This window comes from Arvicanthis niloticus, chromosome 23 (assembly GCF_011762505.2).
Source record: "Arvicanthis niloticus isolate mArvNil1 chromosome 23, mArvNil1.pat.X, whole genome shotgun sequence".
Taxonomy (NCBI): domain Eukaryota; kingdom Metazoa; phylum Chordata; class Mammalia; order Rodentia; family Muridae; genus Arvicanthis; species Arvicanthis niloticus.
This window is the reverse complement of record NC_133430.1, coordinates 43,429,738-43,445,523: the sequence shown is the minus strand read 5'-3', so window position 1 is coordinate 43,445,523 and position 15,786 is coordinate 43,429,738.

Sequence of the window (15,786 nt, the reverse complement as noted above, 5' to 3'; positions counted from 1 at the left end):
TATTACAATGTCCCTTGTATATGCATAAGGTGACTTTATCTGACTGTTCAAACCTTATAATCTACCTGAAAATAGTCCCAAAGGTATTTTGAAAACTATCATTTCATTGTGCATGCAAGAACTTCATGCTTTTTAATGCTTTATTTAAATGCTGGCTTTTGTAGTTTAAATCATGTAATATTCTACATTTTAAACCTAATTACAGATTGATTTGCATTTCTTAATGGGTGGGTTTTAAATAGCTGTCACAGTCATGGCTTTGTTCAGAGAACAACTGTGCGGTTCTCAAGATGGCCAGGTGTCTGGGTTGTACTGCAGTGTCCACGCTGCAATGTCCGACAGCATGCGTCTACTATGAAATTAGGACTCTGTGCTCTTTTTTTCCTTTTATGAATAGAAATGAATATCAAACTTTTATAATAAAATGTCTTTTTAAAATACTAGAACAAAAAAGTGTAATGTTTTTCCTGGGGAAAAGTGTTCAAGAACAGAAAAATATAAAGCAGAAAAAGATAACATTATACCACACCAATTGAACATTCTGGGATTTTTAGATTTCTTCTACAGATTTTTCATAAATGCTATCTTTTGTGTTCATTTTTTAAAATTTGGGGACATTTTATAAATATTTTTATTACATCTGAATTTCTTCTTGAATATAAAATAATTTTAGTACAGAATTTGATAGTGACATGAAGAAGAAGAATAAACATTAGTTTAGGTATTACTAGGTGCTGTACAGAATATAGTAAGCACAGAACTAGCCAGCAATAGCCTTTTCATGGTACTCTTATATGCAAACAATAAGGGCATGATTCTGAACATGATTTGGCAGATTATAATTTTTTTCTGCTATGACAGCAGATGTCACTGATGTGAAGAACAGCTCCCCTGGGACTATCAAATAGATGAAGCTCCGTGTTATTCATGGTCAATACATTTGTCTCCATCCCATTCCTATTTAACAAAACAAGCAAAGTGTCATGGAATGCAAGAGATAGTCTTCTAGGGGTGATCTTAGACGCCCTCTATACCTGGCACACATTTTGAATGACTTAATCTAACCCTGCTATTAAAGTAGGCATGGCATTCACTGTCTCTTTAAAGAAAGTGTGGCTTACGAAAAGGACGCTCTATAATATCTAATCCTAGGTATTTTCCACTCCAAATTCATTGCTTTTTCAAATAAACATGAATTAGCAATTAATAATTATGTGCTATTTAGCCAGCAGTTTGTGTTAGGTTACTATATATGTACATAAAGACTATAAATTCATTTTCTTCCAATATATTTAGATTAGATTAAAAAGTATAATTTAGATTTAGATTCTAATCTATAATTAGATTAAAAAGTATAATTTCTACTATGCAAATAGTATTTCTTTGTTCTCAATAATAGATGTATTTTGCATGCACCCAATCAAATGACTATGACTTGATTTTCAGTTGCACAAACAACCTGGAATGTGAGAAATTAACACATTGATTACAGAGTAGGAGCCTGCTATGCTGAACTGAAAGTATGTGACAGAAGCTTTCTTCTAATATCTACAATTAATATGACAATTAACTGGAATTGTAATTGCTCAGTGAGGATCTTATCACTTACTCTGTTCTTACAGCCTTAAATTCTTCTACTGAATTAACTATGATTGTGAGTATTTTTGTCCACAATGTACATGCTGCCCTGTATGTACACATGTACACTGCATGTATGTTTTTAGGCATTAATGAGTCTCTTTAAAGTAATCCTGTGTATGCAACATGCATGTTGTTATTTGCCCATGAGCTTCACACATTATAAGAAGCATTCAACGTTTTAAAATATTAGACCTAATTACAGCTTCAATTAAATAGTACTGGCATAATAGGAAATAAATTATCCTTGGTTCTCTGTGAGTAGAGGCACACATGGTTGAATTGTCTTGTTTTGTAAGGGAATCTAATCAAGTTGGTTTGTTTATGCATTAGAAGCTCATTTTTTTCATCAGAATAAGTTGTTTCTGCAAAAAAACTAAACATTCCAGGCAGTCTTGGAGCTCTTAACTGTTTTCCTGTTCATCTTTCTAATCTTTGCTTCATTATTAAAATATTTGTAAAGCAAACCGATCCTAAATTGCTATTTCAGTTCACAGCTGCTTTTTAGAACCAGGTCAGGCAGGAACGCATTGTTATTTTAGTAAAAAACAGTCTGTTTCTACACATTTTTATTTTTTAAAAAATATTAATTATACCATTATAACACTAATCTTTTCATTTTAATTTAACTTATTTATTCAAAAGGCACCTTTTATATTCAACTTATGCACTTCGTCTTAAAATTTTGCTTTTTAATGGCATTTGCTTATAACTAATGATTTAATAAAAACACTAAGAATTTGTAACCTAAAAAAAAAAGCTAGTCAATGAAGTGTAGAAATATCTTTGAAAATCTTAAATTAAATTATTTACCTTATATATTTTATTGAGCTTCACCTTAAGTCTATGCTCTTTTGATTCTATATAAACCCATTTGTTAACATTGTCCAGTTCCACACATGGCCCCGAGGGCTGCGGGCCAGCAGTGTGGCCGGGAGCTACACGGAGGAGGGGCAGATGAACACCAGAACACACTTTCTCTTCTCGCCAGGCTGTAAGTGGGTCCGTTTCCATGGGTCCTGAGTGAGAAATGCATCAGGATAATACATTTTGTTACATTTTTAAATGAATTACATTTTTACCAAAGAAAACTCTAAACAATTGTGAAGTGTTTTCCACAAATATCAAAATGTATAAATGCATAAATGTAAACCTGTAATTCTATATATTTTCTAGTTTTTAGTTTTATGATTAATTTATAAATCATATAATTTATATGATTTAGTCATATAAATTATATTAATTTATAAATGTATAAAAATAGTTCCTACCAGTAGTTTTTTTTTTAAAGTGATCTTACTATTGTGTAAATCATAAATACAACAGCTGTACTTTACTTTAAAAAATGAAGTTGGTGGCATTTAAACACCATAGCTCATTGTCATGGCCTATGTGCTTAGCGTCTTTTTTGCTGTACTATGAGGCTTGTTTTTTTTTTTTTTTTTCCAGAAACTTTGTGATAATTTTACTGATTTGGTTTCATTCTTTGTTCAGTCTGCATTTGTAGCTTGGTGTTTCCTCTCTTCCCTTCAAAACGTTTTACAACTGTCTCTGTGAACAACCAAAAAACACTAATCTGATATATATATATATATATATATATATATATATATATATATATATATATATATATATATAGAGAGAGAGAGAGAGAGAGAGAGAGAGAATTTTTAAGTTTCCAATTGTTTCTCATTTCTTCCTCTCAATTTGCCTCAAGCAGGTATTGCAAACACTGTGGCCCAGTCTCACGTAGCCTTTCACGCTTTGCAATAGCTCAATCAACATTAATGGTGCATTTCTAGTTAAGGACACAGAATAGGGAGAAGTCAATTTGAGATCCCAGATGAACAAGTGTTTTCAGAAAGAATGGGCACAAATGGGTTTAGCAAACAGAAAGCCCAGTGAACGGCCGCGCACGGAGCACTCAGGCAAGTCAGACACAATGGGAGACTGAAGCATGTGGAGCTTTTTAAGCTGCATACAATTGGAGCGATGGACTTGATCCAACCATCTATGAGAAACTGTTAAAAGATAGGCGAAAAGCAGAGCAAGCTGGAATTCTATAGACAGTGCTGAGGAACAGCAAATGGGAAGCTAAATCTAAAAAAGAATGAATACGGTCATTCATGAGTGAAGTCAGAATGGGCGCGTTTCCCTAGCTAATTTGCCTTGGAAGGACACTTCAGGTATTGAGCCATTATTAACAACAAAAAGTATTTAAACTGCCACCATTAGAATTTTGAAAGAACATAGCCTACACCTGGTGTTTATGAACATATTTATATGCATTTATGTGGATATATGAGAACATAATATATTTCATATAGTTATAGTAAATTCTCACAACCTTATAACAATCATCATAATTATTGTGAACCTTTTACACTCAAAAAAGATGCTAATTTATTATTAGTGGCAAAGGTGCAAATGTGCAGTTGTAGAATCTTGAAACTAGATTCACACATGACAAATAAAACATGGAAGTATTAATATCAAATGTTTTAATTACTTGAAAAAAGTTGTATATTTTTTTAAATGTCTCTTAAATGTATTAATATGCTTTATGGCTTCAATAAATTTAATATCATTATAAAGGGGCATGAAGGATTAATAAATTCTAGAATTTGAAGCTTTTAAATACATGAAAAAGATGAATCATATCTTAATTTATCCATCACTAGCAACTTGGAGAAATAATTATTCTTCAAAAAATTACTAAGAATTAGCTATATACCAATTAGTGGTTGGGCTGAAAGGGGAAAAAAACTACTTTAATTAGCTTACTTAGCAGAAAGAGTAAAAAACTAGCTTTGAGACAGAGCTCAAGGAACTGAATGACAAGCCCAAGATTAAGTTAATTTCATTAATTAGGTTGCCGGTGCCTTTCGTGCTGTCCCACACATGGTGTGTACTGCATGAGAGCTCCTGGCCCCAACAGTATGGGCTGGGCCTCCATCAGAAGGAACTGGAACTGTTTCTGCTTCCTAGCCTGTCTGCATTGAAAGCCCCAGGAAAATGGCCAACCTTAGACCACCTACCAGAACCTTAACAGTGGATAAGAAGAGTGTCTGCACTTTTCAACTTCCCTAACAGGGCAGGGAACCTGCCTTCCCTAAGATTCTGCTGGTAGCACGTTTCATAAAAGAAAGGAATTTAAATGTTAGGAAGACAACTGTGCAGCCCACTAAACGGCATAAACGCTGTGGTGGCTTGGACGGGACCAGCAGTGTTCTATCAGTCTGGATAAAGACACCGTTTCATTGTAAGAAAGAAAACCCTGGTTCCGTGGACAGCAGGACTTTCTCTTGTGTCTAATTTCCCCAGTCTTATTCTTCAGACTTTTTTTTTTTTTTTTTGAAAGTCTATCCCTGTTCTATGACTTATCTTTGGGATAAGCAGTCACAGAAGTGGGCACACAGCCTGCAGTTGGGGTATAGACTTTGGGAGTGATTTCTTTAGTTTTAGTCCTTGGTGACAATTGGTAAGTAGGAAGGTGTGACACGGGCCTCTAACAGGCAAGCCTGCCAGTGGATAAGGCAATGAAAACAAGGTGATATTATTGACAGTAATACTTGAGTCTCCAAGTGACGTCTTAAGATGTGTCCTTTGGCTTCCCAGTTAGCCAGCCAGCATGTTTCTTTGGGGCAATAAAATTACTGTTGTTTGCAACCAAAAATGTGCTTAGTGTGATTCCTAACCTCAGCCTGGGGTAAGAAGGACAGTATTGCTTTTATTCTGAATAATTTATAAATTTATCCTGAGTAAATTATAGTAAGTTAGAGAATATTGATTATTAAGAGTGTGAGACAAATTTATAAAATATGGTATTCTTAAGAGTAAAGAAAATACAACCTCTCTTAGGGCCAAAAAGATGAGAAAGAAAACATGAGAATATTAAAATAACATCCCCCAAACAGAGCCATAGACAAAAAAAAAAAACATAAAAGAATTTTATGTTTAATAAAATAACTTCATGGTAAGGAAAACAACTGAATAAGAATGACATGGCACAGAATCTAAATGACATTGTAATGTAAATCAAGGGCCTGGGACAGACAGGCCGCTTATAAATTTATACAATCGTTACTGGACCTCCAGTTTCTCACCGTTCATGAAAGCATCTTTATGTCTAAAGAGCTGTGACAGAACATTCAAAGTTCACCTAATCTTACAGCTGCATTCTTATCACTACCTGCTGACCTTTACACGCTCGGCTCCTGCCTGGGGACCGAGGAAACGTAAGGCACACAATATATACTCAAGCAGTACAGATTTTTAAATCACAAGTTTCAGTTAAATATAGAATATAATTTGGTGACATTTAAGATTCTTTATCAAGCTGCTCTGTGGGTTCAATTTTTAATTGTGCTGTACTCTTATTTTGTAAACTAGACCCCTTTTTTATTTCTAACACAGAAAAAAGACACCCTTCTCCCCGATTCCTTTCTAAAACTATTGAAATGAAATATATAGAACAAGTATTTATTTATCTAATTAAGTTTATTTATTTATTCTATGTATGCGAGTGCAGTGCAGCTGCCTTCAGACACACCAGAAGAGGGCATCAGATCCCACTACAGGTCTACAGGTTGTGAGCCACCATGTGGGTGCTGGGAATTGAACTCAGGACCTCTGGAAGAGCAGTCAGTGTGCTCTTAACTGCTGAGCCATCTCTCCAGCAGTTATTTTATTAGTATTTCATTAATAGTATTAAAATTATTTTATTTTTATGAGGATTATATATAATTTACGTGTCATATAATGTATGTGTATGTATTTTGAGATAGGGCCTCAAGTAGCCTAGGCTGGCCTCCAACTCCTTAGGAAGAGGATGACCTGGAACCTCTGCTCCAGCCACCTCTATTTCCCCGAGTACTAGGATTACAAGTCAGCGTACACTGTTGTGTCTGGTTTATAGAACCCAGGTCCCCCTGAGTGCAAAGTAAGCACTCAGTCAACTGAGCTACATCCCTCGCCCCATCGTAGACCCTTTGTTTGTATGGATTATGGTGAAAAGGGCATGGAGTTTACAATTTTAAACTATGTTAATGCGCGGTTCATTTAGAACCATCATCATCATCCATCTTTAAAGTCATTTTATCCTGAAAACTTCAAAACCTTGTTCCCCTTAAATAGCTTCCCTGTCCTCTATCCAAGTTATCTACTACGATAGATAACGCCTATTTGTGTCCTTATACCAGTATGATAAACGGTGAGTGGAGTATTTCACAGACATGCCTTTAGGCTTAGGCATGTGGCAGTATGTATCACAGTTGTCTTCCCTCTTAAAGATGAGTAAGAATCCACTGTGTGTATACAGAACACTAGGCTTAGCTCCTTCACCTTTGGGCTGTTGTACGTGACCTTTCTACGAAGCCCTCCTTTCAGTTCTGCCGGGTACTAGACTATGTGGTAGTTTTAACTAATTTTTTTAAAAGAGCCACCATACTTTCCACAGCAATTATACCATTTTATGTTCCCATAGCAACACACAAAAGACTGTTACACATTAGAATAGTTTGCTTTATCAAAATAAAATGTGGTGCTTAGAAAACAGACATAAAAGGATTGTTCAAAGTAGCATCAAGACATCATCAGGACATTAACAAAATTGTCAGTCAAAATTTTTCCAAGTTTTCTCATTTGCTTGCTTTTTTCAGAATTAGAATACTTTATACAAGTTTTTATGCTGTGTGTGTGTATATATGTTTCCATGATAATACAAAGATAATATAATCATCTTTTGTGTGTGTGTGACTGGGCCTTAGTACATCTCTGGATGCTCTGGAACTAGCTGTGTAGACCAGGCTAGCCTCAAACTCTCAAACATCAACCTGCTTCTGTCTCCCAAATGCTGGGATTAAAGGAGTGCACTACCTTACCCAGCCATAATTATAGTTTTAATGTGTGTGTTACGTTCAGCCAAGAAAAATACTGTAATTTTCTCGACCATAAAAGCACACATTATTTAAGTTGCTAAAATGTTTCTGGCCTTATAAATATATAATAAACACATTTATGGATAAGTATTTCTTTTTAATAATTCCAATAGGAAAATATTAATCAGTTAAGAGATATATTTTTGACAGTTGCTAATATTGGACTTGTTTCCAAAGTTGTTTCATAGATTTTGTATAATCCCTCCTTTCTAAACAGAGGAGCCAAAGGCAGGAGGACCTGTAACTCTTCTGTGAACCATTACACCTCTAACAGATTTTTAATCACATAATAAATGTAGAATAAGTGGGCGTGTGGTGAACTTCTCAGGCTGTGTACATCAGGTCAGTTTAGTCTGTTTATATACAGTGCTGCTGAGCAAGTGAGGCAGGGCGGGCAATGTCCACAGGGCTCAAGTGCAGTCACTGCGAGGCGGGTAATGCCCACAAGCTAACATGCAGTCACTGCTAATGTTTTCTTTTGTTGTTGTTGAAAATTATTTTTATACAATATGTTCTAATCACAGTTTGCCCTTTCCCAACTCCTCCCAGATGTTCCCCACATCCCGGCCCATCCAACTCTTCAAACTCTACCTCTCTCTCTCCCTCTCTCTTTCTCAAACAAGCACATCTTTGAAAATCCACAATTTAAGAAAAAGGGGGGAAAGTACAAGAAACACAGACAGACATACACACAAAAACATAAATACACACATACACACACATACACACATAAACACATGAACACTTATACAGACACAGTCACACACACTCATGCACACATACACATAGAGACACACACGTACACACACACATATATACATATACACACATACAAGCACACTCACATGCACATACACACTCACACATAAAAACACAAAGGTGCTAAGCTTTTTTTCACTCTCTTTGTTTGCTGCTTTTTCTTTTTTGTAATTCGAGTCATTATATCACAGCTGTTTAAGCTATGTGTGTCTGTCAAACCGTGTAGCACAAACTTTTGCACATAGTAGGCACCAGTTGGGTCAAATTTATTCCACTGTATGTTTATTTTTTATTGACTGGAAATAATTTTTTACATCACAATTAGAATGCACATTATCTGTGCATTAACACATTACAAAGGATTTCCTCTTTCATGTTAAAAATGTAGAGTAAAATTAGCAAATAGAGACCCTTATAAAACTGCCGTGAGAGCCAATGTAGTATTCAATTCTACCCGGATTGTAAACGATAATAGACATGTTACCAGAACTGTCAAACTCTTCCCAAAGCAATCTTGGAGGCTAATCACACAGACAATCATGCTTTTCATTTCTATAGTAATAACAAAAATTTAAGCAATATCTCTTGATTGAAGTTGTCTTGAAAATTGCTGAGTTTGAGACCTTATTTTAAAATGCAACAAGCCTGAAATGTTAAACGCAATTTGCCATGCAGCCGAGGGAAGGGGATGAAGTGCTTGCTGCATTTTCCCCTAATTGTTTGTGATTGCGGGCTGAGTAGCCCGGCACTTCATCTTCAGAACCATGTCTCAGGGCATTGTCAGCATTGACCAGTAGTTTTAATCAAAAGAAGGCTAAAAATAAAATAACTTCACCTTTACAAGAGAGAAATCTTCACAGTGCCAGCTCTAACATTTTTATTTAATTGACCTTAAAGAAAAAGCTCTCAGTGGGTAAACTGTTGGTTCTTAATGAATTCTAGTTGATTAAGGTGGCATATTACTCAGTGTTAATACTGAAAAAAATCATGGTCTCAGAGACAGAGTTATAAACAAATCGTGTTTTGATTTTGGTCTGTACAACAATGAATAAGCTCACTCTTGTATTCAACTATGTTGTTTAGAGAGTTTATGCAATTAAAAAGATAAACTTTATTAAAAGTTGTATACATTTGCCTTTATTTCTATCTATAAATATGATCAATTTAACACAGAAGTCAGAGTAGAAACAGTTACCTGGAAATTCAGTGCTGTGTTTGTTGCCCAATCTCTTCCAATCTCTTCACTCAATGTCACTCTGGAGACTCTTAAGAGTTTGAGTGACCTGCCCCATGTCTGCCGTAAACAGTAAATTATAATTCAGACATCAGCACTGAACAAATGTATCTTCCTTAGCTTAGATGAAAATCAAACGCTTCTTCCACAGTTAAGAACAATGTTTTTCTAAGCTTTTCATCTTTTTAATATTGAATAAATTACTCATGCTCATTTATTTAACAGTGATTCCCCCTTCCCCAAATCAGTTACTTTGTTCCTGCTTGATAAGAGATGAGAGAAATGCTGGCCTTGTAAATGAAGATTCTGTAGAGGGTGAAGTACTCCGAGGTGCTGTCAATAGGGATGCTTTTGTGTTTGTGAGGAGGCAGCAGTGGGGGAAGAGAACAGGTGACCAGTCAAGAGGGAGAAAATCAGACTCAGTCTCTTAGAAATTTTTCACCAACTCATGAGGAAAATGCTTTTTGTTTTATGCATCTGTAGAAAGGGGGATTAAAAACTCCCTCTGGATGAATTCTCTTGACATTTTAAGTATTTTTAATGTTAAACAATTGGTTTATTGAGAAGGAGCATAACTAAACAGTTTTCTTAAGAAGAAACGTAACTATGTTTCACAGCTGCACTGTTCTGGAGTAGGACTGGGCCCACCAATGACAGTGACAAGCTGGCTTGGGGCAAGCTGTGAAATTCAGAGTACAATTCTATACTCAATTAGACTGAAGTTTTCATTCGATATTTGCAGTACTGAAATAAGTGTTTTTATTACATGTGTTAAGCAAAGCATATGGTCCCTTAAAATAAACTCTGTTTCTAAAATGTTGTTCTTTTCATTATTATGATGCCATTAAAAAAAAGTTTATAGGGGGAAACAAATTCATGGGGTGGTTTTATATAAAAGCCACAAATAAAAGTGATCCATTATTTTTTTAACACACAGTCATCTATGTAAGTAAATGCATTTTTGTACATACTCTCTTTTTAATGTATATGCAATTTCTACTAAATAGTAAGAAGCAAATTTCTATGTAAAAACAAGTATCTAGTATCTAGCTTAAGATTGATACAGGTTTTCTTGAGTTTAAAAAACATCTACTTTTAGTTAGTAAATTAATTTTCTAAACTACACATAAATGAGGGAGATCAAAGCCTGAGTTTGGGAAACTGTACTGAGATTGATGTTTTACAGTGGCTGGCCAGAGTGCACTCCCTCCGACGTGCAGGCCAGCAGAAGAGGAGGCGTTGTGGCTGAGCCATCAGCACTTCCTCCAGCTGCAGATGACTGGCATCCTGGAGGAGTGGGAGGCTAGGTGCCTGCAGAACCACTGTGACAAGGTCTGTGACTGCAGTGCCACCATAGGTAAGCTGGAGACTTCACCAACAGTATCAACAATGTCTTGGAGTCCTTGTGTAAAGAAGGAAGTCACCGAAGACAATGGGACCCATTTCTGCACTAGAGAACCTTGCCACAACTTCAGTCTCCAACATTTTAAATTGTGTTGCAGCCAAGCTAAATTTCAAAAGCAGATCCTCTGACTCACCACTTATATTTTATGTGTAATACTTGCTAAGCGTGGTTTTACTCCATCTAAATAACTACTAGGACCTACCTCTAATTTTTAATGTCTAGATTATCCTGAAGACAGCAGCATCACCATAGAAATTATAAGAAGTAATTTAAACTAATGTGGAGTTTTCTAAGCAAGTCAAGATAGATCTTTAAAAAAAATAAAGATAATGTTTAAATGTTTACAGGACTCTAAAGGCTAGCGCATTTATAATCAAAAATTAAAAGGCAGATACCAAAGCCGGGCGGTGGTGGTGCACGCCTTTAATCCCAGCACTTGGGAGGCAGAGGCAGGCGGATTTCTGAGTTCGAGGCCAGCCTGGTCTACAGAGTGAGTTCCAGGATAGCCAGGGCTACACAGAGAAACCCTGTCTCGAAAAACAAAAACAAAAACAAAAACAAAAAAACAAAACAAAAAAAAACAAAAACAAAACAAAAAAAAAAGGCAGATACCAAGGAAAACGTAGTGACTTGAAGTTACTACAGTGCTAACTTTAAAAACTGTGCCTCACTCTGTAGCTCTGGCTGGCCTGGAATTCACTATGTAAACTGGCTGGCCTCAAACTCACAGAGCCTCATCTGCCTCTGCCTCCTGCATACTAGAATATACAAGCTATCCAAGAAATATTTGACTACTTAAAAAAAAAAAGTCTTGGCTGGTCTAAAATTCTATGTATAGAACTGACTGGTTTCAAACTCACAGAGATATGGCTGCCTCAACCTCCTGAGTGCTGGGATTAATGCCATGCACCACCAGGCCTGGGAAAAAATGTTTAATTCATGATAACAAAATCAGAAAACTATCTTTTTAACCCTTTAACACCCTCCATCAAGAATCACTGTAAATTTTTTTACAACTTTCTATCTTATAAGGAATTAGGTCAAGGCTATGATTATGTTTTATGTCATTGTTTATTTCACAGTCATATGTGCCTGTGTGGGACATGAAGTGTTTTACTTTGAGGGATATTTCAATACAAAACTGTTAAGCGCACACCAAGCCCTGGGCTTCGTCCCCAGCACAAGCACCTGTTAACTGAGCGTGGTAGGGCGAGCCTGTCTGCACTCTGCACACAGGAGGCAGAACAGAGGGTAAATTCAAAGGCATCCTTAGCCACACAGGGAGTTGGGCATCAGGCTGTATAATATGTAAAAACTTGTCTCAAAAACAAATAATAAGCAATCTGTGATATAAAGAAATCAGGTAAATTTCCAGAAATGAAGAGACTGTCACATCATCTCCTATTTTTGAAGATTTTCTTCCTTGGTTATCTTTTCAACTAAGCCTTACCAATCTTTTCCAGTCTCACAATCTCAACTACTTTCTTGTGTTTCTAGCTGCTTTTATGTAGCCGATTCAAGCCCTTCTATCAGGGCGGCCTCTCTTCCCTCACCTATTCTTTTCTGTGTATATTTACTTACCTGTGTGTTTTATGTTACTTCAGACTTGATGTGGACACTGAACTTGAAGTCTGATCTATCTTCCTTTTCTTCTTTCAGCCCCCTTCTTGCCACCAAATCCAGTCATTTCTCGTTTTAACTAGCTGTAACTCCCTGCCTGAGAAGCTCGGGTTTTCTAATGTCCTTCATGTACTCTTAATTTTTTTTTTTTTTTGCCTTTATCCCACTATTCCTGGCACTGCAGCTACGAACTGAAACTGTGCGCCACCTGGCTGACTGAAAACAGGCATTGCCATTTTCCCATCACACAAAACCTGTATCGTGCGTGTAGCTGTCTGAACTGGAAATTGCTGAGGTTGTTTTGGAGACTTGCTTGTGCCATGGGATGTTATGCTGAAGCAGATATGTGAGAGGATGTTTTGCTGAGGCAGACACTTGAGAGGATGCATTGATGCTTGTAAAGGGTGTAAGTAGGATCCAACAGACAGTGCGTTGGTTTGCCTTGCAACGCTTCACTGGTCTTCGCTGCTCTTCTCTGACCTTCGCTTGTTGTGACTTCATAGAGAAAACTGCCAAAGCTTTTTGCCACTTCTGCAGACCCAGGCGGATTAGGTGTAGTCTTGCAGTTTCTTTTGGATCTAGCCGCTGCTACTGATTCGTGTGTGGTGTTTGCCCATTGGACTGGACTGCCTCTACTGGTTCCTGTTTGATGTTTTGGACTGGACTGCTGATATCCTGACAATGAAACTTGGAATCAACCCAAAGAACTTCTAAACAGGCCCATGCCCCCCTGTCCTATTAACCATCTTTCTCCACAATCTCGGCAGGTGGGCTATGAGGGTGGAGCATTTAAGAACCCTTATTAAAGGAGGTTTTGAAAAATATAAGCCTATAGCTGTCTGTACATTTTCTTTGGCTGGTTCAGCTGTTCTGTATTTTTCATCTGTTTATTTCATATGAATCAGCAAGGTAGTATAAAAGAGATAAAATGTAAAGACACACAGGCATGTGCACAATTCCAGACTTCATTTGTCTAACTTTTCTGAAATGGAGACTCTAGTATTTAAAATTAGATTAGCAACAGATGCCTCGTGGGGTTCACCATTAAATGAAGTGCATGAAAGCACTTACCACTATATTGCCTAAGGATTGTGAGAATGAAATATCACCTGGAGTACATCCTTCCTCGTGTCTCCATCCTGCTAATTCCTCTGCCTTTTACAACTGGACTGCCGCCGTCTGACAGCTCCAGCGCTGCCACGGTACCGGTACCGAGCTCAGGCATAGGCCTGGGGGATTAAAGAAAGACTCTGGCACTGGGGGATTAAAGGAAGACTCAGACTCGGGTCATCCAAAGCTTTTACTGGGCAGGTTCAATATATACACCAAGCCAGGGAAGGAAAAACACAAACTCAGGAAAAAACAGGAACTCAACTGGGGGGCAATAGGATGTCAAGTGTAAATTCCCTTCCTGGGGCACCATACCTTAGTCAGGATGTTTTGATCTTAGAGGAACCACAGAATGTTACTTAGTAGACAGCAACACATGGAAAGTCTCAGCCAGGGCACAGCAGTCCTTCAGGGTTCTACGGCCATCCTTCATTTTCTCAAAATATTCTGTGTCTTCTGCATGCCTGTAACTATCAATATCCTTGTCCATCTCCCAAGTTATATTTTGATAAGTCCCTTGAGAATGATTTGAGAATGATTTTATTTTATTTAACCTTTTTAACTCCAAGAATCAGTGTGGTTACTGGTAACTAAGCTTAGCGCCCCCGACAAAGAGGGGTAAGGGGAGCCGATGGGTAGACCAGGGGCACATTTGCTCATAATCCCTCAAACTGTGAAAACACTGACATATGAGTCAGTCTGCAAAGTGTGTCTTTCGTTCACACATCATTGCCACCTCAGTGCTCTTTCATACAATTTACATCTAGAAATGTTTTATTTTTAAAAAATAAACCGATTTATATATTTTTGCTAACACAAAATTATTGTTCCATGATGTTCTGAAAGCCAAAAGGCTCTGCTTCACTATATATAAGCTAGAGGGCAAAATATAATTTTGGGTTAAGATCCAAATAAGTAAGTTCTCAGGCTGTTTGAGGCTGTCACGTGTATAAAAGTCAGAATGTCGTTCACACCAGGAAATGCAGGGACCCTTACACCAACAGCTTGGCTTCAGAGTTCCCTGCATGAGTCTGCTGAGATGAACTAATGTTAGGCCCCTCAGCAGCTACCTTGAGGATTCCCAGCTGTCAAGGAATGTCTGGAATGTGTTCAGAACCCGAAACACGGATGAAGAGTCAGGGTAGTGCGTGCTGAGGGTGCAGGGAAGCTCTAAACAAGAATAATGGATCCTAAGTTAAGATTCCTCAACCTGAAATGGATGCAGCACTAGAAAATTACCCACTGCATCCAGAAGACAGTTGGAACATACAAATGTTTCCTTTATTAGCAGAAGAGGTATCTTAGTAACATGTTTCGGTGATTGCTGTTTCTGTTCTCTGTATCTAAGAATGTAGCCACAAACCTACTCATGGGGGAAAAAAGAGAGATGATTCCACATACAAAGCATACCTTGCACATACATCTTGTTTAGTTCTGGGCCGCCTCGGTAAAGCAAATGTCAAAACAGTCACAGCCGTTTTGGTTTCTCAATACATATAAAAGTTTTACCCGGGGCTGGTAGGATGGCTCAGCGGTTAAGAGCACTGACTTCTCTTCCAGAGGTCATGAGCTCAAATCCCAGCAACCCCATGGTGGCTCACAACCATCTGTAATGAGAACTGATGCTCTCTTATGGGGTGTCTGAAGACAGCTATAGTGTACTGCATATGATAAATACATACATACATACATACATACATACATACATACATACATACATACATACCTTTGGGCCAGAGAGCAGGGCTGGAGGTAGAAGGGAAGGGGGAAAAAAGTTTTACCCAACTTCACTGTAGCTTAAAAAGTATATGGTAGCATTGTATCTAAAAACAACACACAGACCTTAATTACAAAATAGGGGGACCAGAGGAATGGCTCAGCAATTAATAACGCTTGCTGGTCTTCTAGAGGACCTGGCTTTAGTTTCTCACAACTAGTTCTTCACAATTAGTATCCACATTGGACAGCTGACAAACACCTGTAACTCCAGTACCAAGGGACACCCTCCTCTGGCCTCAGCAGGCACCTACACTCAAATGCACAAATCCATATTCAGAAATGAACATAAACACATAATTAAA